Source organism: Lissotriton vulgaris, chromosome 2_1 (assembly GCF_964263255.1).
Source record: "Lissotriton vulgaris chromosome 2_1, aLisVul1.2, whole genome shotgun sequence".
NCBI lineage: Eukaryota > Metazoa > Chordata > Amphibia > Caudata > Salamandridae > Lissotriton > Lissotriton vulgaris.
The window spans coordinates 852,259,421-852,282,585 of NC_141687.1; the positions used below are offsets into that span (position 1 = coordinate 852,259,421).

The window sequence follows — 23,165 nt, forward strand, 5'->3', positions numbered from 1 at the left end:
TCTATCCAGCTCATACATCGCTCACTTTGTTTTTACTCGTGTCTGGTTGGCCAACGAATAAAAACATTTTTGGACACAATCTAGACACTTTTAACTCACTTCACAATCACTTTCACTTGTCACTCAGACAACACTAACCTGCTCTGCAGTAATTCTGGCGTTGAAGCACACCGGGGAGGCACTCGGCCTTCCTGGTGGGGCCCGATGATGAAGCATGTCACCAACTAGGTTGGTGAGTGAGGGCTTTCTAAAGGATCAAGTTTGATTCTTCATGCTTGCTCTTCTCCTGAGAAGGCACACTCTTCTGTTGTTTGGAGTTTTTTTTACTACCCTCTGCACTCAAAGAAGAGCGCAGAGTGACAAAACTCAGTGAACCCCACTAGTGGAGCGGAGTTCACTGCCCACCCCTAGATTTTTCCTCTTTGTATGTGTGCAACAGAATGCTGTGCACATACATAGAGGAAATAACCAGAAGAATAAACACATTTTCCTCGTTTTGCCAGCCTAAGACAGGTGCACCATTTTGGAGCAAAATCATGCCTGCAACACTTTGTAAATATGGATTTGCATTAAAATCCATGGATGAATACACAGAACACATATGTACCACCCATGGATCGCCTATCTGATGCAGAATAACGCAAAACAGGGCAATGTGCAGTGTTGCATTAATTTTTTCTTAGAAAGGCACATAAATCAAAATTGGTGTGGTTTTGTAAGTACCAAAAAAAAGATTTTACGTCAGGTCTACCAGTAATGGTAAATCTGCGAATGCGTCAAAAATGCATTGGAGTTGCATGGGACCACCCACACAAAAAAAGAAAAATACAACGTATCATCCAATGATATTATGGTTATTCATGATTGATCATCTTTGATGGCACAAGAGGCAGGCATGCATACCAGGGGCCCCACCAACGGTACCTAGCTATCTCTGCATGTCCACTAAAGAACACTACACTATATCTTGAGAATAAACATCCCCCAATATCGGGACGACAGAAGAGAGATTCCTCTAGAATAACAAAGCCCATAGTGTACCTAAAAGGTCTTTACCTTTGACGACTTCCTAACAGAACCAAACATCTCTAGATAGCCTTAGAACCATAGTCAAGTTCCGTAATACTAGAATATATGTACACATATTTAAGAAATGTACCAAAGACAGAACTTTTACAGTAGATTATAACTATTACCAAGAAACTGTACATATGTATACAAATCATAAGGCACTAAGATTTTTCCTCTACATAGCCTTATGGTGGAAGAACTCCCTGGAGCTTTACCCGCTGGACACTGTCGTTGTCTGATTGTTTTTAACTTTAGGTGAGTTTTTTGAATGACTGCGAGTTACGAATACCGAATTGGTGTTCATATTTTATTCCAAATGTTTTATAGATATTCACAAGACACTCTCACCAAATCTTCACAAGTGAGAGGGTTTGATACACTTGTGCAATGGTGTTGTGACACGCCTGAATTTTTTCACCAGCATGCTGAATGCACAAGTATTACAGTCACTGATGCACCTGTTACCAATCTGTTTGTGATATGTTCTCCCTCTTCCTTCAACAGGTACTGACAATCACAACTAGAAGAAGGGTAATATAATATTACGTTTCCCCTTACCCACCAATGTGGTAGCCTACAAGAGAATAGGAGCACCACACTCTAGGGTATTATTGTAGACAGTTTTGTAACATTAGATACTTGCTAATAATCAACCGGGTCCTGAAGAATCGCTAGACAAATTACACAGTAGCGAGAAACATGTTGACCGGACTACACAAATTCTAGATGACAGTTGGAAACATCATTTTCCACCACTCTCCTCTAGAATAATTGCTTTTAATTAAATCAGTGGCCCTTCTGAATAAAGCATTCCTGATACCACTAGCTTTATTTTAACAACACATCACGTCTACCCCATTGTTCTGGCCCCACACCCGCACTTCATCTATACGGCTGTTGGAAAAAGATCTCCGCTAAAGAGCCCCTCTATGAGGTGTTGCCCGTTGGGTATTGCACCGCCGACCCAACGAGGAGCAGGCCCAAATGATGAAGCATGACACCTGAAAGGGTTTGTGAGGGCATTAAATCCAACAAAATGGATTCCCAGGGCTACCGCTAGGTTACCCTGCCATAAATCATCTGCATCACAGACTGTCATTCTCTTCTCTTCCTTAGGAACAACACGACAATCTTGTTTAGACACCACCCACACAAAGCCCATGGAACGCCACCTTGGGGCAGAGTAATGCAATGCAGTAATTTCCACTGCGTTATTCCTGATTTATTAAGCCACTCTGGGTCACGCAATGTGGTCTTGGGAGGCATGATAAATCGCATTTTGGGGTTGATTTTGCACATTCACCATGTTGCTTGGTCGAAAAGCACACCACCCCTTGATAAATAGGATTCTCAATGCTTTAAATGAAAAAATAAACATTCTAGCACTCTCTATGCTCAGTGCAAAAATGGAGTCTCCTTTGAGAATGAATAGAAGTCAGGGTGAAAAGGGGAAACAATAATAATATGATAAGCAAATAAGCTCCCTCACTACCTATATTTCTTTTGAGTTAAAGAATAGATATAGCATGGGCTAAACAAATATGTAAACAAAGACATCATCCATACAGATTACTAGTTAAATTTGAACTTTGTTATTTATTTTTCTTGGATATGCATGACTAATAGACCAAAATTAGTTAATTGTTTCTTTTTTTAAAACAAGATACATTTTGTTTCTGATAGATTTTTCTTTTTATACATTATTATATATGGACCAATACATAAAAAATGTACACCCTTATAAATATGACACTGTGCTCTGGACCCCTAAATTAAATCAAATATATAAACCAGTCAAGATTATCAGTCTCACTCAACCAAACCAAACAAACTCACACATTACCCAAACATACATACACATCTGGGTCAGGGGGAGACAAGGAAATTCAAGGTCTCCACAGCCATGTTGGATTAAGTTGTTCAACAAGGTCTGTTACAATGAGGTCGACGCACGTTTCGGTGGTGTACAACAGATGGTAAACCACCTTCCTCAGGACCTTCCCAAGATTGTATGGATTCACTCAACAACAAAGGGGTACCTAGAGAATATGAACAATATGTTTTTATTAACTCCTTTACTGCGGCGCAAATTCCGCCGCTGTGCGGGAGTTCTATTAAGTGGGCGGGACGCATCTGCCAACGGACGTGTACAGCACTACCCAGGTATTGCTCGCGACGGCGGTTGGCCGACACGCGCACGCAAGGTGTTAACCCAAACGGTATATGTAAATATAAAATTTATTGGACCAGGGTATTAAACAAAAAAAAGATTTTGCGTCAGGTCTACCAGTAATAGTAAATCTGGGAATGTGTCAAAAATGCATTGGAGTTGAACTTTTAATAACATTGAGAGAACTTTTAATAACATTGAATTTTAGAACCCCATGTAGAGATGAAATGATTGTATGTTTAATTTTTTTTCTTTTTTTCTTTTTGCTATAATATTGGTTTTATTCGCTTTTTGCTATCTGTTTTAAATTGTTATGGTTTTAATTAACTAAACAATAAACATTACTTACTTTGCATTGGAATTGCATGGGACCACCCACACAACGCCCATGGAACACCACCTTGGGGCAGAGTAATGCAATGCAGCAATTTGCACTGCGTTATTCCTGATTTATTAAGCCACTTAGGGCCATGCAAAGTGGTCTTGCGTGGCTTGATAAATCACATTTTGTGGTTGCTTTGCGCAGTCACCATTTCGTTTGGTGCAAAGCGACACACCTCCTTGATAAATAGGATTCTCAATGCTTTAAATTAAAAAAGTGCAGGTGCTTAGTACCGGACAGTACCTGCCCATTTAAAGCACTGCTTACACTTGTGTTATGCACAGGGACCTAGAAGCCTATGGCATGTGCATATGCAGCACAAGTTAAGTAAAACAAATTAACATGTTTTAGCTACAACGACTTGTGAACGCACATACATGCACATAACGGGTGTTCGAACACGAAGGAATATATAATATTCACACAAATAAATCTGAGGTAGAAATTATGCGCACAAAAGAGAGGGCGTGCGTAATCTACGCACAAAGATGTATGTAATGTGCAGTACACGCACATAAAAGCACAAGTGATGCCACGCTAGTGTGCTCCTCGCGTAGTTACAAATAACGCACAGCGCAAACCAACTTAAAAGGGTGCCTTCAGCACAGGGATGAAAGAGCCGCCCTGAGAGAGGCGAGGCTTTGTGAGCGGGTACATTCCGCTCCTGAAAGTGGTAAAATTAGATGAATGTTTTGGGGGGCAAGGGCCAGGGGGCGGGCGGGCGGGGCGAGATATTGTTTTAACCTCAGCCTTTTTGTTGCAGAGTTGACGTCATCCACGAAGCAGGGAATAAAACCTTGGCTCGGAGTGTGGGCTCGGAGTCTGCACCAGCAACAGGAGGCACCGGGCGAAGAGTGGGACGCGGCTCCAGTCTGCCCCCTAGCGAGGACCGGGCGAGCAGCAGCACATTCACAGTGAGTACCTACATCATGAAGCGCCTTCCCTCAGACACAGTGAGCGCCAGCAGGGGGCTCTCATCGGCAGGGGTCTGTCTCAGACTGTCCGGGCACCGTGACCAACAGCAGGGTACTCCCTAGACTTAGTGAGTATCTCCAGTGCCTTCCCTAGACACAGGGCGTTCCAGCACTCTGTGCCACAGACACAGTGAGTAGTGGCAAGGACCTGTACGAGGCTCTGAGCGCCACCCTGCACAGGCCGGGGATCACCCAGAGCATGCGCCACATGTAGTGAGTACCAGGGACGTCATTATCCACGCGCAGGACTGCCGAAGCAACCTGTCCCAGGCTTGGTAAACAATACCCTTCTAAAGTACTGTGAGTACGAGTGACACGGTGACTCAAACACAGTGAGTACCTTGAGGGACTTGTCCCTGACTCGTTGAGTATTGCCATTAGGAACTACAGTGAGTATCAGTCAACCAGTAGCTTTCTGCTCCGAATGTGGTGAGTACCAGCAGTGCCCTGGCCCCGACCTCTGACCTCCACGCTGATAGTCAGGGTGATTGCCTGCTGCAAACTACCCTAAAACTGCAAGTACGGCCCCTCTCGTGCACAATGAGTTCCACTGACATACTGGTGCGTGCACTGAGTATCAGCAGTACACTGACCTCAGACTCTCAGAACCGAGCTGCACAGACATTGCATGCAGGGATTGTTCCAAAAGAGGGACTGCTGCCCTTCTCGTGGACAGTGAGTCCCAGCAGTGCCCTGACTCCTGACTCCGAGCACTACGCAGCACATGCACAGTCATTACATGCCCCCGGACAGCGCGTGCTGCCCTTCGCACACTGCCCCTGCCCCAGTGGGGGGCAGGCAGGTGGTGTCATTGTCTGTATGCACGAGTACCTGGGCAGTCTCAGTGCCCACTGTATTTCGCAAGTTCAATAAGAATACTTCTCCTCACACAGTGAATACCAGCAGGACACTGACCCCAGACTCTGAGTATCACGCGGCACAGTCGTCACTGCCCTTCGCGTGCACAGCGAGTTTTTTATGTTTTTTGTGCATATTGTATATAGCGCGAACTCGACCCGAAGGTATTGGAGCGCTTTACATGAGCACCGTATTTACATTACACATTCAGGCAAGGGGAGATTAAGTGATTTGCGTATCCCGCAGCACAGGCACAGTGATCAATTGCAGCGACTCCTCAAACATAGTGAGTACAAGAGAGCCATGTCGCGGCGCAGTGAGTAAAAGCAGCTGCTCCAGATAGCTTGTACAGTGCGCAGCACCATGCGCCAGGCACAGCAACACGCGGCTCCAAAGGCAGCGAGCAGCGCCAGAACCCACACAGACTCTTGGCTGGGAGCTGACAGTGGTTACCCCGCCACTGTCCCAGGCACGACAGAGGTACTAGCAGGGACCAGCGCAGGCGCAATGAGGACCAAAGCACCCTGCTGCAGAAGCCGCCAGGATTTGCAGAATTAAGACTCCCGCCTGCCATGCCAGTGCTTACCGGCTGCAGCCATCTCCCCACAGGGAACGTCAATTGAACACCGGACTGTTGATACACCGTCATTATAGCGAATACCGCAGTGACGGGCCTCACTCTGACCTAGACGCGCCAAGAAGCAGCCTTGCCTGGCCCTGAGGCGCTGGAGTAGGGTAGGGTGATGTTATACTCGGAGGACGGAAGGAGTGCAGGCTATCGAGCTAAAATAAAGTTTTGTGATGCAGGATAGGTGCACACAAAGTGCCACGTATGAGGGTCGCTGCACGTGTGTTAAAGGGTTGATGTGGTCCGACTCTGTAAGGTGTATCTTTAACAACGTGCTTTTTTGAAGAGGTTGTATTTTTCAAATTGTATTTTCTCCGTCTGCAAATTATTGTTTATCTGTGTTTACCGCTGTTTATTGTGTTTCTATATTTTGTGTGTTTTTTTGTATATGGGTACGGTTTATTGTGCTAAATGTGCCCATGCCTCTGCTAGTACATGTGCTGTCTCTTCGTGTTTGTTCTATTCAGTCTAAAGTATGTTGTGCTTTCCTATGTTTGCATCTATGTTTGATGCATGTGCTGGGCTTGTGTGTGTCTGTGAGCAGTGTCATTTGCAAATTGGGTTTTCATCTCTTCCTCATTGAGGTGGTCCGTGGGGTGTGTGCGTTTATATTTTTTGTGATGTGCATTTGCCATTAAGGATATGTATGAGTTTATGTGTGGCGGGCACCCCTAACTGACTGTTTGTTTCCCTCTGTATTTCCTGATTGTGGTATGTTTGTGTGTGTCTGTTTGCCTCTTTCAGGTATATTTGTGTTTGTACGAAGTGGCTATTTCTATTAGCTGGTTTTGTAGTTTTTCATCTGTGTGGGGATCTGAAGTGCTTTAAATTCACAGGTACTAACTATTAGGTACCCAGTGCCTGCACTTCTTTCATTTGGAAGGGGTAGTAGCTGCATTTCTCAGCACCGCTCCAATGCTATCAATGGGATTTACATTTACATTTACATTTACATACTGCTTCCAGAACATCTCAGCAGCAAACAGATATTCTGGGACAAGGAGTACCTGTACTTTTAAATTTCCATTTCATGCAATTGGGATCTGTTTGGTGGTGCTAGTGTGTGTACAAGAGTTAGCTAGAGAGAGAAAGGGAGAGAGAGGGGTGTAAGTGATCACACACCTGTGTGTCTCTTTCTGTGATTCATTCTTGGGTTCATGAAGTGTGTGTTTGCATCTGTGTTCATGCACTCGCATGTGTGTATCTTCTGTATGAGATAATGAGGCAATCACGTGACCACCAAGTGCTTGTTTTGATATGTTAGGTCTATATTTTAATGCTAGTTTTTATATGTGATTATTTATGAGGGGTGCATTGTGAATTTTGTCTCTGATTAAACCAAAACGCTGCCAAGATCACTGATCTTGTCTGTGTTTTTGTTTAAGCTGTGCATACGTCTGTTTATATAATATTGTAGTAATATAATAGTGTATGTGAGCTCTGTGTGGAACCCTTGGTTGTCAGGGTTCCACCTGTGACTCTAAGAATGTTCTAATCTAATCCCATCCTCGTCACCAAAATTGTAGTGGTACACATCGATCAAAGCGACGAGGTAGAGCAGAGATGCTTTATTCAAGTTCTTTACAGCAACACCAGGAGGCAACTACCAACCTGGAGGAGAACATTCCAAGAGTCACAGGTGGAACACTGAACTTCAAGTGTTCCACACAGATCTCACATTCACTAGTGATTACTACAACAAATATGAGGTGACATAGGCATTTGTGTAATGTGCTTGAGTGGTGGTTTGCATGTGAATTTTTTTTGTCTGGGGTATATGTATTTGATTCTGGTGATGCGTGTATGCGTCTGATATATGTGCGTGTGAGAGTATGTGCGCATCTCTGCGTGATTCGTTTGTGCCTGAGACATATGTCTATGCAAGATGCCATGTGCTTGTTTCAGTGTGTTGTGCTTCTTTGAAGTTTGCTTGAAATTGTGAAATGTGTCTGTTTCTTATAGGTGCGCTTTTATCCGAATGCCCGTTTTCTAGAAATAATGTTTCTTTTTGGTGTGCCTGTCTGTTTGATGTATTGTATTAATTCTGTGAGAATTGTTAGAAGCTACCGTGTGTCAGTGGATGCGGTGTGTGTGTGTTGGTTTTGTGTCTTTGGTGTGGTTATATTTCTGTGAGTTTCGTGTAGGTCTGTGATGGATGCGATGCTTGTGGTGTATGTTTGAGAATGATATATGTGTGTGTGTCTGTGATGTGCTTGGGTTTCTGATGTGTGTTTCTGCGTGGTATGTCTGAGTCTTTGGAGTGACCATGGGTTTGTTGCTGAGTAAGTCGTCCATTGCCTATACTTATATTGTTTGTGTGGATTGCTACATGGTGGGTATGTGATGGCTGTGCTTGTTTTACTGAGATGTATTGGAGTTCCGATTGGTTGCGTTTGCTTCTGTGCAGTGTTTCGGAGTCTGTTATGTGCTCCTTTGTGTCCATGCGATGTGTTTCATGTTTGCATGATAATGTCTGTCTTCATTTTTTGTGTGCACTAAGCGTGTGCACACGTAAATGCGTTACCCTATGTGCTTGTGTATGTGAACTAGACAGAGAACTACATAGGGAGAGAAAGGGAGAGAGAATGAGAAAGAGAGAGGCAGAGATGGAGATGGCAAAATGATCTGTTGACTGCTTCTCTGGAGCTTTCTTGGGATGTTGTGTGTGTGAAGGCATGCAGCTGTTTGTCTCCTTTTGTAAATATCAATCAATCAATCAATCAGTGACACTTATAAAGCGCGCTACATACCCGTAGGGTCTCAAGGCGCTGGGGGGGGGGGGGGGGGGGGGGGGAGGTGCCGCTACTGCTCGAACAGCCAGGTCTTCAGCTTCTTCCTGAAGGAGAGGTGGTCTTGGGTCAGGCGCAGGTCGGACGGGAGGGAGTTCCAGGTCTTGGCGGCCAGGTAGGAGAAGGACCTTCCTCCTGTAGTCGCTCTTCGGATGCCGGGGACGGCGGCGAGGGCGTGGTTGGCTGATCGGAGGTGGCGTTGGGGAGCGTAGAAGTTGACTCGGCTGTTGAGGTAACTCGGGCCTTGGTCGTGTAGGGCTTTGTGTGCGTGGGTGAGGAGGCGGAAGGTGATTCTCTTGTTGACGGGGAGCCAGTGGAGGTCTCTCAGATGTCCGGAGATGTGGCTGGATCGTGGGATGTCGAGGATGAGTCTGGCTGAGGCGTTTTGGATCCGCTGGAGTCTCTTCTGGAGCTTGACGGTGGTCCCGGCGTAGATGGCGTTGCCGTAGTCCAGTCGGCTGGTGACGAGGACCTGGGTGACGGTCTTCCTGGTCTCTGTGGGGATCCACCAGAAGATCTTCCGTAGCATGCGTAGGATGTTGAAGCACGCCGAGGAGACGCTGTTGACTTGCCTGGTCATGGAGAGGGAGGAGTCCAGGATGAAGCCCAGGTTTCGTGCATGGTCTGTCGGTTTGGGTGCGGTGCCCAGGGCGGGAGGCCACCAGGAGTCGTCCCAGGCGGAGGGTGAGGAGCCCAGGATGAGGACCTCCGTCTTGTCCGAGTTCAGTTTCAGGCGGCTGGTCGTCATCCACTCGGCTACCTCTTTCATCCCTTCGTGCAGGTTGGCTCTGGCGGCGGCGGGGTCGTTGGTCAGGGAGAGGATCAGCTGGGTGTCGTCGGCGTAGGAGATTATGCTGAGGTGGTGTTTGCGTACGATGGCCGCGAGGGGGCTCATGTAGACGTTGAAGAGGGTGGGGCTCAGGGATGATCCTTGGGGGACGCCGCAGATGACTTCGGAGGCCTCTGACTTGTACGGTGGTAGGCGGACTCTCTGTGTTCTTCCGTCGAGGAAGGAGATGATCCATTCCAGCGCCTTGTCCTAAATATGTTCAGTATGATTTGTGTGCATGTGTGTGTTATGGTCTATGTGTTTCATTATTGTAAAATACTTTTATCATTAAGGGCTTCTGTGTAATTCGGGTGCTTGTGTTCATATGTGTGCTATGCCTATGTGAATTTGTGTACCAGATGTGTATTGGGATGTATCAGCATAGTAAGTTTCAGACCCGGCTCCAGGAATTTTTATTTGGGTGGGCCAAGGATGCATTTGGTGGGCCACTGCGGGCCTGATTTGTCACTTATATGTCTAGCCAGGCCTGCTTCAGGCCCCTCCTTTATCTCTCCTTAGTCCTACCAGGGCCCAGTAAAACACATTCTTTTCTTTCCAAATCTCTTTCTAAATGTTATAATTATAAAAAAAAATGTTCTCCATGTAATGTCCTTCTGATGCGAAGAAGAGGTTTCTGAGGTGGGAGTATCAGGCAAGTGACACTTCTCTGGATCTCCCTCATGACCTCCTCCTAGAAATCCCTCACTGCCACCCTCCACAAGTGCCCCTCATCTCTCCCTAGCCCCCCTATTGACATCCTTCTCGGACTACCTCACTACTACCCTCCATCAATGCCCCTCATCTCTCTGTAGCCCGCCCCCCACTATTGCCCTCCTCCTCTGATTCCCTCACTGCCTCCTCCAGTGCCCCTCATGTCTCCATAGCCCCCCACTATTGACCTCCTCCTTGGATTCCCTCACTGCCATCTTCCACTGGTGCCCCTCATCTCTCTGTAGCCCCACCCCCTTTGGCCTCCTCCTCGGATTCTCTCACTGCCACCCTCCTTCAGTGCCCCTCATCTCTTCATAGCCCCCCACTCTTGACCTCCTCCTTGGATTCCCTCACTGCCTCCCTCCACCAGGACCCCTCATCTCTCTGTAGCCCCCCCCCCAATGACCTCCTCCTCGGATTCTCTCACTGCCACCCTCCTTCAGTGCCCCTCATCTCTTCATAGCCCCCCACTCTTGACCTCCTCCTTGGATTCCCTCACTGCAACCCTCTTCCAGAGCCCCTTATCTCTCCGTAGCCCCCCATTGACCTCCTCCTCGGATTCTCTCACTGCCACCCTCCTCCAGAGACCCTCATCTCTCCGTAGCCCCGCCCCCCATTGACTTCCTCCTCGGATTCCCTCACTGACACCTTCTACCAACACCCCTCATATCTCCTTAGCCCTTCCCCTATTGACCTCCTTCTCAGACACCCTCACTATCACCCTCCACCAGCGCTCCTCATCTCTCCCTAGACCCCCTTATTGACCTTCTTCTCAGACTCCCTCTCTACCACCCTCTTCCAGTGCCCCTCATCTCTCCGTAGCCCCCACCCACATTGGCCTCCGCCTCGGATTCCCTCACTGTCGCCATCCACCAGCACCCCTCATCCCTCCCTAGCCCCCCTATTGACCTCCTTATCAGACTCCCCCACTACCACTGTCTACCAGAGCCCCTCATCTCTCTGTAGCCCCTCCCCTATTGACCTCCTCCTCAGATTCCCTCACAACCACCCTCCACCAGCACCCGTTATGTCTCTGTAGCCTCTCTCTCATATGCATTGTATTTTTTGTCTAGCGCTACTCCTATCAGTGTAGGGTGTCACAGTACTTTACATCACTGACACATTACACAGAGACAATCAATCATCCTAGTATGTAAATCAGTCTACAGGGAATGTCTCATAAGCCAATGAGGATTTCCAGGTGTAGGAATCACTTGTCATTCATACTGGTGGGCAATATGTTTTAAGAGGGTTGGTTCTGGAGAAGCATAAACTCAGGATTTAAAGCATACCCCAAAGGTTAGGGGTTGGCTTTACTGATAAAAATATACATATGCCCAAAAAAACTCTTTTTAGCAACATTAGAATAATGAAAGACTGGGGAAGTTCTAACTATGTTACTCCCCAAAAAAACTAAGTTCTAACTATATAATTCAGGTTTGCATGCAGCTCTTTGACGACAGTTCATAGGTCACTGACCTATGATAGGACTGTAACTTCTGAACTGCAAGTAACACAAGAATCTCTGTGACAAAGGCAGTAACCCACTGAGCTATACACATAAAATACCGTTTATCTCCATTTCAAAACTACCAACAGAAAAAGGATTGTCAGGATCATTAATCACCAGTTATCTGGACATTTTTATTGTCTTACATACGTGGCAGACAATCTTGATAATATCTTGATAAAGATAAAAACTGTTTAAATAGAGCATACAGGAAGCATGTGTCTTGTATGTGTCTTCCTGGGCCTTCCCTGATGATTTAAAAAAGAAGAACACATAGCTAGACATTCTCTCACCTGCTCCTTTCCTCTTCACAGCTCGGTCTGATCAGGAGCTGCAGGGGCAAGGAAAGGTGAATCCGGAGAAACAAACTTTTATTCTCCAGTGTGAAATAGAAAAGGATATATCCACACAGCAGAATGGTTAAGGTTACACAGTGCCAAAGAGATGATTTGTCCCCTTTACGATGCCCCTATTGTACCTGCACGAGTGGGCGGGGACACAGCCCACCTTTCTAAAAGGAGATGCATGGTTGGGGGTGCCTGTGAGAGAGAGCTCAGGCTCAATCACGCAACTCCTAGGATGAAAAACAACGTTCAGAGGAACGCTTTAAATGAAAGTGGCCATTTACTACTGGCCTTCATGCCATCACTGCCGGGGCCAAGACTCATGTTTGGGTGGGCCAGGCTCATGTTTGGGTGGGCCTGGCTAACCCGGCCCACCCGCTAGACCTGGGCCTGGAGTTTACCTGTGAGTGGCTTTGTCTAACTGTGACCCAGAATGGGTGTTGGTAGACGTAGTGTGTTTGTTTTCAGTGCCTATGTTGAGTTGTGCGATGTAATATATGTTTAAAAGGTTTGTCATTATAGTACAGTGTGTCTACATGTGTAATGCCTTTTCTTCTAAGCAGTGCTACTTCTGTTTTTTTGTGTTTTCTTTTTTTGTTTTTTTGTCCTAATAACGCGACAACTAGTTTATTAGGCTGGATATAGACATAGTCATGCTGGTTAATTTGCTGAAGAGCGATAGAAAGCTAATATGACAGCTTTGTCCGCATATGGGGCCGTATTATGCATTGTCATTGTTTGCGCCCAGGCACTTTTTAGAAGGTGCCCCGAGCGCAAACAATGACAATGCACAGGGACACCTTAAGAATTTCAGGGCCCTGGACCAAACGTATTTTGGGGGGGGCCCTGTTCGTAACAGCTTTGAATTTATGATCCAATTTCAACTCTATCGTGCCCTCTTTGGCAAGGTCACTGACAGTGTATGGGTACCCTCGCCAAATTCTTAATATGTTTACATCTAATCTTCAGAGATAATGACATGTGATTTTGTTACCATAATACAGCAGCATCTCACTAATATTATTTCAAATAATGTTTGTGATCCCCTGCTATTTCTCATATGTGAGGTCTTGTTTTGATCTAAAAGAAACTGTTTTTATGGATGTTGCATGGTGTTAAAAAACAAACATTTCTTGCCAAATGTCTACTGACTTTAATACCTCACCCACATTAAAAATAAATTAAAGGAAAACGGTATGTAGAAAAATCTTTTAAGAAATATTCAAGGTCATTAGGGCAAGTACAGAGCTGTCTCTATCAGGGCCCCGCTCAAAGGCGGGGCCCCCCGGCCAGGGCCCACTTAGCCCACGCCTTAAAACGTCTCTGACAATGCGCCCTATTAGTATGTATACGGTGCCCCCAGGGCAGACGCGAACTTGTGCTGCCCCCAGGGCAGCGCATTCATGTGAAAACATGGAGCAGCTGCTGGCTGGCTGCAGGCGAGAACGCAAAAGACACACAATTTATTGACGGAATGCATAACAAATCAAAACATTCACCCCCAGTCAAGAGATCTGGGGTAAATCCATCATTCTTTTGCTCACCATGCCATCCCAGTTTAGACCTGGCCATATGCTAATCAGTCTTGACCCTGTGCCTCATTTGAACAGTCCAGCCCGAACTGCCAAGCCAGGTCCTCCCTGGACCGGAGACAAGTATCCTAGGACCGGTTTTGGGGTTTCACCCCTCTTCAGACAGGAAAGCTTGATTCCAGTGGCTCAGTGAGCCCAGGAACCACGTCTGGGCATACCTGGCGCACTTAGAGCGAGAAAGCAAAAGACACACAATTGATGGAAGAAATGCAGAACAAATCAGATTATTCACCCCTAGTCAAGAGATCTGGGTTAAATCCATCATTCTTTTGCTCACCATGCCACCCCAGGTTATTTTATTTATTTTATTTATTTATGGAATTTATTGAGCGCGAACAATTGCCCAAGGGCGTCTCGGTGCTGTGAATGAGGCAGAAAGAAACAAAATTGAATTATTGATCAAAAAGCCAAGTTTTAATTTTTCTTCTGAAAATGATAAGAGTAGGAGCTGATCTGATCTCTAGATCAAGGGAGTTCCAAAGTTTAGCGGTTGCAATGTGGAAGCTGCGATCTCCCCATGCAACTGTTCTGGTGCGAGGGACTGTCATAGTGAAATTGTTCATGGACCGAAGTGAGCGATTGGGGACATGAAACGTGAATGGATCAATGAGAAAGCGAGGGCCTTGTTTGTGCGCGGCTTTATAAGCTAAACAGAGTGCCTTGAATTTTATCCTTTTGTTGACTGTAAGCCAGTGATAGTTTTTTATAGTGTTGGCAATGGATTTGAATTTGGGGGTGCCAGAAAGTAGTCTGGCTGCAGCATTTTGTACAGATTGTAACCTCTTAATGACCTTCTTTTGGGCATTCATTAAAAGTCCGTTACAATAGTCCACTGAGGACATAACAAAGGATGTGATCAGAGTTTTACCAGAGTTAGGGGGAAGATAAGGGAGAATCTTTTTTATAGTTTTCAATTTAAAAAAGGAAGACCTGGCCATAAGCAAATCAGTCTTGACCCTGTGCCTCATGGGAACAGTCCAGCCCGAACTGCCAAGCCAGGTCCTCCCTGGACCGAAAACAAGAATCCTAGGACCGGTTTCAGGGTTTCACCCCTCTTCAGCCAGGATAGCTTGATTCCAGTGGCACAGTGAGCCCAGGACCCACGTATGGGCATTCCTGGCGCACTTAGGGCAGGAAAGCAAAAGACACACTATTGATGGACAGAATGCAGAACAAATCAAAACATTCACCCTCAGTGAAGAGATCTGGGTTAAATCTATCATTCTTTTGCTCACCATGCCACCCCAGTTTAGACCTGGCCATATGCAAATCAGTCTTGACCCTGTGCCTCATGGGAACAGTCCAGCCCGAACTGCCAAGCCAGGTCCTCCCCGGCTGGAAAGCGGATGCAGTCAGTTACTGCACCCACCTGCAAGGGGAGGTCGAGGGGTCCATGGGACCCCCTTTACCCTTTGCAGATGGCTGCTCTCAGGAGGCGCACTGACTGTGCGCCACCTTTTAAATGGGCCTCCTGAGGGCTTCTTTGCCTCTGCGTCTGCATCTGTAATATGGCGCAGGTGCAGAGTCAAAGGTATTCTCTCATTTACATAGGGCACTCGCCTGTGCAAATGAGGGAACACCCTCTGAAGGTAGTGCTGGCGCTTTAAGGTCACCAACGCTATCAATATTAGTGAAGGGGACGCACAAATGTCTGCCCCCCCCCCTTCTATAATACCAAAGTGTCCGGGGGCGCGCAAAGTGGGCGCAAACGCCAGTTGTGCCACCGGCGCACTCAGTGTGATACGGAGAATGATGATTAATTATCGGACTGTAAACTATCAATAAAAGTTGTATTTTATAGGCCCATCAGTAGATGGTTATAAAAAGCCTGGCCACATTTATTTATGGAGAGAGTTAGTTTCTTCCAATCTATTCCATGTCCACTTCTCCCCCAGATATAGGAATTGACCATGCCTTGATTTTTTGGGATCTCCATTTGATTAAAATGGGGTGTTGTGGTTTTAAAGATGGCCCAATGTTTGGAAGAATCACCCTCCTGATAATATTTATTTATCGTATACTAGTAAGTTGTATCTCCGTTAATCTATTCAACAGAGTTGTCATTTATTCAGTACTTCTTTTTTGTAATGTAATCTTTTCCACCTTGGGTATGTTTGTATGGTTGTATGTAATTTCATAGGAAAACGATTACATAGAATACCATTACTGAGAAATCATTACATGTAACCTATTTAATGGAACATTTCAGAATGAATGGCATTTACCATTTCAGAGAAACCAATTAATGGATTGTCTTTTTGATCAAAATTGCCCTTTGCTTGCCTATTTTTAGGTTGAGCCTAGCGTTGTAGCGCATGCGCTGCTCTCTTTGCGAGGCATGCAGTATTCAGTATAGCTGGAAGCTTTGTGGAAGCTCCGCCCACTCTCCCCCCCATATTTTTTATTGGCTTATTTCCTAAATGCAGCCTTCCGCTAGGTTTTAGGCTTGTTAGTCCCGCCTCATGACGACCATGTCATCATTTGTTTCTGGCCATGGCTAGTGGCCCCTTTACTTCGAGCACTATTTTGTTCCCCTGCCTCCCCCCTAAATCCCATGGTCCGTGCCTTCTCGACCCCCCCACCCGCAATCCTGTTCGTGCTTTTTCATCCACCCGCACTCCCCTCTCTCAGGCTCTCCGTACAGAGGCTACCGGTAACCGCCATCTTTGTCTGGCAAAACAAAATGACTTCACTCACTGTCCTAACAATGCACTGTGAGAGGAGCTACGCGGGCATCCAAGATGGTCGCGTGAGCAGAGAGCTCCTGAGACCCACGCCGCCCTTCTTGATTTATCCTGCAGATATCCTGGTCACTTCGACGGGCTTGTGGAGTGCTACTCTCACTGATGTGTCGATCCTTTTTTGGTCGAAATCGGACCTCGGGGACCATTTCTACATCGTCTCCAACTTCCTGGCCTAACCCCCGACGCGACCGGGGTCTCCACTGCCTAGTATGGCCGAGCTGTAATGCAACAACAACGGCTGCCTGGCATCTGGCCCACCGGTGGTGTGCCACTTTCACTTTCGTTTCCTGCCCTCTCGTCTCTGACTCCTTGGGACCTCCTACTCTGTCTTGGCCTGCCGCTCTCACAGCGAACGCTTTCTTTCTTTGTGCTGGCAAGGAGGCCTGTGGCATCCTCTCGTGAAACTGGACTTTTGAGGTTTGGGACTTGTCACCGTCCCGCTACACCTGGGTGTCCCCAGCCGGCGCTGAATGCAACATGGCGACGAAACCTGAGGCGGAGAAACGCAGGAAGAACATTACTCGCGGGGGGTCGATCCAGTCCAATATGATCGAGCGCTATACCCAACCGAGAGGTTCCCCCCGGCGCTACCAGTAGTGGCTTGGAGGACCCGAAGACCGACATGTCGTCTTCCTCAGAAGTGTCACTTCAGGACCTGTTGGCCGCCATTTCTGGACTCAAGGCCGATATGAGTCAACAATACGAGGCCATCGTGTCCAAGATAGACACGGTGGCGGTGGATGTTACTCTTATTCGAGCCGACTTGGCCAAGACGAACGAAAGGGTCAAGGCATTGGACTTAAAGGCATTGAGTTTGGTGACGGACATGGCAGAGGCGCAATCCGAGATAGGGAATCTGCGTTCCTCACACGACCTTTTGCTCAAACGCATGGAAGACTACGATAATAGGGCCAGGCGGAACAACATACGCTTGGTCGGAGTGCCGGAAGATAATGGTGCCGCCTCGATCGATTTACTGGTCGAGGAACTCATTGTCGCTAAACTTGCTCCCGCTGGTCTCAGCAAGTGTTTTGCGGTTGAGCGTGCCTATCTCTTCCCAGGTGGTCAGGTGAAGCCAGGAGGCCCTCCGAGGCCTATCATCGCTAGACTGTTTCACTATCGGGACAGAGACGCTACCCTGCAGGCCGCTCGTAAACACGGTCCGTTGAAGTACGATAATAACTCTGTCTCTATCTATCCTGATTTCACTCCCCAAGTGCAACAACAACGTTCTGGGTTCCTTGGAGTGAAGCGTCGTCTGAGGGATCTGGGACTGAAGTACGCTATGCTTTTTCCAGCTCGCTTGCGGATTGAGCTCAGAGAACGAGCTTATTTCTTTGATCAGCCGGATCGTGCTAGTGACTGGTTGGACTCGTTGCCGAAAGATGACACCGAGAGTGGAGGCCCTGGCGGTGCGGAAGGTGGTGCGACGGCCCAGGTTTAACGTGGGCCCCCAGAGGTCCGACTTGAGACTATGAACTTTACAAAGTAATCTTTACTGTATGCTTTATGATTATGCCCGTGGTGGTGCGGGTGCGGGTGATTTCTCCCTTCCTCCTCGGGGGGTTCTTTGTGTAGATCAGATGGGGCGACAGGCACACTGCAGTTTGGGGTGGCTTTCTAGTCAGCAGGGGTGCAGGGTGGGGGGCGTTGTAACGGGCTCTTGGTTGGGGGGTGGTTTCTGGGGACTTGGTTGTGTTTTATGTTTTCTGTTATTTCTCTTTTTTCATGGTATGTCACTGATTGCAAGTATTTTGGATCTGTGGTTGGGGGAGGGGGTTGGGTTGGGTCGCTTTCTCCTGGGATGGGGGGGGTGAGATGCAGGTTCTTTCTTGGAACGTCAACGGTTTGGGTGACAGGATTAAACGCGGCATTGTGTTACAATTTATAAGGCGCCATGCCCCTGATGTCGTGTTCCTTCAAGAAACCCACTTGATCGGTAATGCCTGTAAAGCTCTTGACCGTCGGGGCTATCGACTGGCCGCTCACGCTGGTTTCACCTCCGGGTCCCGGGGAGTGGGTATAATGGTAAAATCCTCCCTGGTCCTTGAGATTGATGATGTTATCCTAGATGATCGGGGACGATATGCTGCTGTCTCCGGGAGATGGGAGGGTAAGCCAATTGTGTTAGTTGTTGTGTATATTCCCCCGGGGCTGCAGGCCACCACGTACGCTGATCTTGGCAAGACTCTTCTTGGTCTCCCTGATGGTCTGCTGATCATGGGCGGAGACTTTAATTCTGTTATGTCTGGTGAATGTGATCGGCTGCCCCCTAGAGTGTTGCCACAGTCCCAGATGTGGCTCAATGATATGACTGATACTTTTGGTCTGGTGGATGTTTGGCGTTCGCTGCACCCCACCCTGACGCAGTATACCTTCCACTCTGGTGCGCATGGCAGCCTCTCTCGTATAGACTACTTCTTTATGCTGGCTTCTACCCTATCCTTGGTACGGGAGGTTCGCCATCTCCCCCGGGGTATCTCGGACCATTCCCCCTTGATGATTAGGATTTCTGTGGGTGGTCTTTTTGGTAACAGAGTCCCTCCTGTTCCCCCCTGGCACTTTCGGAACCCCCGGCTTCGCTCAGATATGGTGAAGGCTATTGACTGTTACTTTGATGAAAATGTGGGTTCGGTGACCTCCCCTACGGTTCTCTGGGAGGCCTTTAAAACTGTCATTCGGGGATCCGCACTGTCTCTCATTGCTGCTGAGCAGAGGGCTAAGAGGGAGGCCGTTCTGGCCCTCGAGACTGAAATTACAGCACTTGAAAGTGAGCTGGGTGGGGATGACACGCCTGCGCTGTTGCACACTTTGGAACTGAAACAGGCGGATTATAAGGCTTGTGTTACCGATGCTGCTAAGTTGATGCGAGCGAATCAATTGGGCCGGCTGTATGATGTGGGTGACAAGGCCAGCAAACTCCTGGCGTGGCTGGATAAGGCTGAAAGAGCGAGTCGTGTTGTGCCCGTTATTGTTCGCGAGTCTGGTGAAAGTGTGTCTGACCCCGGTGAGATTGTTGACTGCTTTGTTGATTATTTCCGGAAGGTTTATACCCCGGTGAGTGATCGTGATGAGGCTGATTCCCGTCTGCTGTTGCGTGATATAGCTCTTCCTTGTGTCTCGGAAGAAGAGGGCCTGGCTCTGGAAGCTCCCTTTACGGTGGATGAGATTGCCCTCGCTATCCGATCTTTGCGCTCTGGCAGGCGATGGGGCCCAATGGTTTGCCCATCGAACTTTACAAACTTTGTCCGGACAAGATGGCCGCCCATCTGCGCAACATGTTTCTAGACGCGTTCGAGGCAGGAATCCTTCCGCTTGAACAGCGCCTAGCTACTATAGTGGCCATTTATAAGGATGGCAAGCCTCGTGATCGCTGTACCTCCTATCGCCCCATTTCCCTGCTAAATGCAGAACCTAAAATCCTGGCCAAGGTTCTGGCCAATCGGTTGTTGACGGTGATTTGTGACCTGATCCATCCGGATCAATCCGGCTTCATACCGCACAGAAACATGGCCCTTAATCTGCGTCGGCTCCATGGTGTTCTCGCGAGAGCTGCAACTCTCACGGAGCCTGCGGTGGTGGCCTCCCTAGACGCTACGATGGCTTTTGACACCATTGAATGGCCTTATCTTTGGGCGGCCCTCTCCAAGTTTGGCTTTGGCCCTAACTTCATTGCCTGGGTCAGGCTCCTTTATGAACAACCACTGGCTCAGGTCGTGGTAAACGGCAGAAGCTCTGACCCCTTCCCGTTGGGCCGCGGCACCCGTCAGGGATGTCCGCTTTCCCCGCTTCTATTCGCGTTGGCACTTGAACCCCTTGCGGCGTGGCTCCAGTGGGAACCCTCGATTAAAGGGATCCGGTGGACGCCAGATCTAGAGGATCGCGTCTCACTGTATGCCGACGACATCTTTCTTTATTTCACTTCCCCTCAAAAGTCCTTGAACGTACTCTTCGACGTTCTTACATCCTTCGGTAAGAACTCTGGATTGGTCATCAACTGGACCAAATCCATTGTTTATGTCATAGCCGGGGTTCTGCCGCCATTGCCTCGCCGGTTTCCAATTTTGGTGGCGGATGACGGTTTCAAATATTTGGGGATCTATGTCTCTACGGTTTCTGCGGTGCGTTATGAGCGAAATCTGTATGCTCCGCTCCGCCGACTTAAACAAGATGTAAGACGATGGCGTGAACTGCCCCTGTCTCCATTGGGCCGGGCGGCGCTTTTTAAAATGATGTCGCTCCCCCGATTTCTCTATGCCTTGCAGAATTTCTTCGACCCTGTCCCCGCTCGCTACTTTCGCGAGATCGAGAGTTTACAGCGGCAATTGATCTGGGATGGTCGTGCCCGTATTGCGCTGTCTAAGCTCACCCTTTCCTGGTACGATGGTGGTATTGCTTTGCCAGATATCAGACGCTATTACTGGGCCTCGCACTTGATCGCCATTAATCATGCAACGTACTCATCGGAACCCGCTCCCGCCTTTGCCTTGGATAAATTTTTACTGCCCGGTGGCAACTTTAATAGGGCTTTGTACTCGAAGTCGCCAATCCGTCTCCTTACGGGTCCTACGAAGTGTGCGGTGCGGGCCTGGAGGGATGCAACTGTGGCTACGGGCTGGAGTGGCAAGCTGACGCGTATGACCCCATTGTATGATTCTGATCGACTGGGCAACCTTTGGAAGACGAAAGGGTTTGACAGGTGGGACATGATTGGGATCAGTAAGGTGGATGATCTTTGGGCCAGGGGCGCGGTAAAGTCCTTTGCAGCCCTGAAACTGGAATACCAGCTTGATGACAGGGAGCACTTTCGGTATATGCAGGTTCGGCATGCCTTGTCCTCCGTCTTTCCCCCCGGCACTGATATCCCACAATCCTCCCCCCTGGAGGATCGTGTCCTGGACGGCCATGTCCCCGATAGTACGATTTCCTTAATATATAAGAAGCTCATTAACAACAGGGCTGACCAGCTGGGGAAACTTCGTGCTTCCTGGACAGCTGACGGGCTTGAACTAGACGACGAGGACTGGCAGTCGGCTGTTTCCTCCCCTAAGGAGGTGGCTATCCCGGCTCGGCTTCGTTTTGTCCAGCTAAAGATCCTCCACCGTGTGTATGTGACTGGTATGCGACTGGTGCGAATGGGGTTTGTGACGGATGGACGGTGTAGGCGTGGGTGTGGTATGGATGGTACTTTTCTCCATGTTCTGTGGGAATGTCCGATTGTCTCGGCCTTCTGGTCTAGGGTGCACGATGTGATGGGACGTGTCACTGGAGTCCCCCTCCTTCCTGAGGCACGACGTTGCTTGCTTAATGTGTGGGAGCCTACGGACTGTACTGCTGCTCAGACGTTCTGGGTCACTCTGGGCAACATGGTTGCAAAGAGGGATATAGCTCAGCTCTGGGGCTCCGCCAGACCACCGCGGACTAGCGCCTGGAAGGATAACATGGACTGGTGCATGTTTCGAGAAAGGACGGTGTATGAGGCACGGGGGCGTCCCAAGAAATGGTCCAGGGTTTGGGCTCAGTGGAATTCGTACCGTGGTGATATTTGTTCCCCTATAACACTCCACTTGACTACGAGGTTCCTCTCCCCTCCTCCCCATGATTGACGTTCCGTTTACTGTTTTTCATATCATATGTGTCCTTTCTTCCTTCATGCTCGCTCCCCCTTGCCAGATGCGTTCCTTTCTATATTTACTCCTTTTTCCTTTTTCCCTCCCCCCCCCCCTCCTATGACCCTTGCCAGTATGAAACCATGTGTTTGTGTGTTGTTTTTCTTCGACAAAATCATAAAATTAAACCTTTAATATCCTTTTGCTACAGTTTCATGCTCCACATTATAATGTACGCTCAGTGATCGCTTTAACAGTGTACTGTCCTTCTTTATTCTTCAATATATGTCATAGCGGCTGGCCCTGAGGGGTTGTAGGCAGACGCTGTGTAATGTGCATTACGTAAATAAAGGTTTTAAAAAAAAAAAACAATGCACTGTGAGCGCATGCGAGTGAAGTCTCGACCTCACATATGGGACGTACTTCCGTTACTCCTGGTTCACACAAACAAAGTAATAGTTGGGGCAATTTTACATTGGGAGGATTTAACAATTTAAATGCAGAGACCACAGACTTTCAGTTCACTTGGGGAAATATATTTACCCTTATAGAGTAAAGATGGACAGGGGTATTCCGGTAAATTTAGAATGGGATGTTTATGATATTTCACTGAAACGAAAACACCTGTATCGATAATCTTTGAAGCAAATTTGTGAGATAAAAGTCAGTACCTCTTTTATAAATCCCGTACTTGCAAGCGGCGGCCATTTATTTACAGTATCATTTGTGGTTTTAATTTTACGAAAAGCAAGAAGGGCAGCCATCGTAGAACGTGAGTATGGTTACATTTTTTATGGCACTCGCTGATTCTTACAAGTGGTACGAAAGGGGGCTTGACTGATCACGTCTCTTCATCACCGTACATGCTAACATGTTTGATTCAGACTGGAGACTCTACATGTTTAAAGCCAGAAATGACTGTATTTGAACTGTCTCCCCACGAAAATTGCCTTT

At 47.7% G+C, this 23,165-nt stretch overlaps 1 protein-coding gene and 1 long non-coding RNA gene across 2 annotated transcripts in view; one reads left to right on the forward strand and one right to left on the reverse strand.

Moving 5' to 3' along the window:
- Positions 1–23,165, reverse strand: part of LOC147731290 (uncharacterized) — a 201,067-nt gene that overhangs the window by 93,779 nt on the left and 84,123 nt on the right. The window lies entirely within an intron of this gene.
- The window catches only part of PRLH (prolactin releasing hormone), a 75,983-nt gene continuing 57,271 nt past the window's right edge, over positions 4,454–23,165 (forward strand). Inside the window, exon 1 of the mRNA XM_086958719.1 lies at positions 4,454–4,537. The gene's annotated coding sequence lies outside the window, so the exon portion shown is untranslated. The remainder of the gene's footprint in view (positions 4,538–23,165) is intronic.